This window comes from Micromys minutus (assembly GCF_963924665.1).
Source record: "Micromys minutus genome assembly, chromosome: 14".
NCBI classification, from domain to species: Eukaryota; Metazoa; Chordata; class Mammalia; order Rodentia; family Muridae; genus Micromys; species Micromys minutus.
Window position 1 is genome coordinate 28,853,731 of NC_137983.1, and position 1,684 is coordinate 28,855,414.

A 1,684-nucleotide genomic window follows, 5' to 3' on the forward strand; every position below is an offset into this window, starting at 1 on the left:
GAACTGGTCTGACCTTCTGACTTGCTTTACACCTAGACCTCACAGCAGATGTCTAATGTGTCCTCCACTGGGTCTAAATGGCACTACACCTGCATCCATGTTCCCTTCACATTCCCTACTCTGCACCTCTGTTATTAAACCAACAAGGGGCAGCGGTAATATTCAGGAATACACAAGGAATGGGGGTTTACTGAGCAACTGCAAGGTTTGGGGGTTTGGTTTGTTTTGTTTTGTTTTATTGTTAACTTGATAAAATGCCTTGGTGGCCGTAAAATTCTGAAATGCTTGATAACAGGCAACAGAATCATTGGCAAACAGAATAAGCACATGACGCCTTAGAAATGCTTTCAGAGACCATTTTAAGAAGCATTTGCACATTTTCTTTCTCACCACAGCTACAAGCCCTGACTTATCTGAATCCTTTACACGTCGTCAGTAAAATGTTGGGTGTCTGCAATGATTGCCGCCCTTCTGACGATCCCCGGATGACCCCAGGAAGCACAAACCAATCAGTGCACAGAGCAGTGTCTATGTGTTAGCAACAAAACACTGAACAAATTGACTTGTAACAGAACAGGAATCAAACCACATTAAAGAACTGTTGCTCTTGTTGAACAATCTGAAATTCGTCCCGCAGCACAGATCAATGAAATATTGGAAATCCCAAGCCCATTGTGGCTCACTGCTGTGCATCTTTCCTGTGGCATCGTGATGTAGCAAATTAAAAACTAACCACCTCAGTGAAGATGCGGGGCCAGCTGTGGGCTCTGAGAGGCCCCTGCCCGGTTGGCAGCAGTAGTTCCGGGGGGGGGGGCACCATGGGTCCTAAGCATATCTTCCCCAACCAGACTGAGGTCTTAGGGCCACATCAGGGTCCTACAGAAGAAACTGAAGATCGGAGTAGTGAAGAACCCAGGAAAGAGCAGGAGAAAACAGGAGCTGGCCCAGTCGGCTACTCCTACCAACCCCTCAGTCAAGGCCCTAAACAAGAAGAGATTGTTCTGGCACCGGTGGGTAAGGGTGAAGATGGCGCTCATCACATCCAAGATCGGATCTGTGCCCTGGGGCTTCATTTGCCAGGCCCACCATTGGAGGAAGAGTATGAAGATGAGGAGGGAACTGCAGCATTGAGCAGCCACAGCTCTGTCCCCATGGACCCGGAACACGTAAAGCTGGTCCAAAGGATGATGGCTGGAGTGAGCCCGCCCGCACCAGGGGTTCCTGCCTGGGCTTGGAAGATATCAGATGCTCAGTGGGAAAATGTAGTACAGAAAGCCCTCCAAGCCCAGCAGGCATCCCTGCCTGGAAGTGACCACACAGAGAGGGCTACCTTATCTCCCTACATTCCAAGCCAGGATCAGCACAAGACTAACTCTGAGTTTAACATCTGTCTTCTCCCCAGGCCTCTTTTCATACAGTTCTGTATGTATGAGGACATTGGCCCAAGTGTAGCCCACCTTAGCATGTATTACTCTGTGGAGAATAAAGCACCCTATGTACACGGCCAAAAAACAAAACAAAAAACAAAAAAACAAAAAAAACAAAAAAACAAACAAAAAAAAAAAACTAACCATCTCAAAAAACTGGTTTTCAGAAGGAACTAGCAAGTCTGCAGCAGTTTTCAATTGGCTTTAATCAAACTATTCACAAACATCATAAGTTCCTTTATACCACTGAAAATTTT

The 1,684-nt window shown here is 46.6% G+C and overlaps 1 pseudogene across 1 annotated transcript; it reads left to right on the forward strand.

Moving 5' to 3' along the window:
- Positions 1-818: 818 nt before the first annotated feature.
- Positions 819-1,312, forward strand: LOC308429457 (male-enhanced antigen 1-like; annotated as a pseudogene). Its single transcript has one exon. The product of its transcript is annotated as a male-enhanced antigen 1-like (transcript).
- The last annotated feature ends 372 nt before the right edge of the window (positions 1,313-1,684 follow it).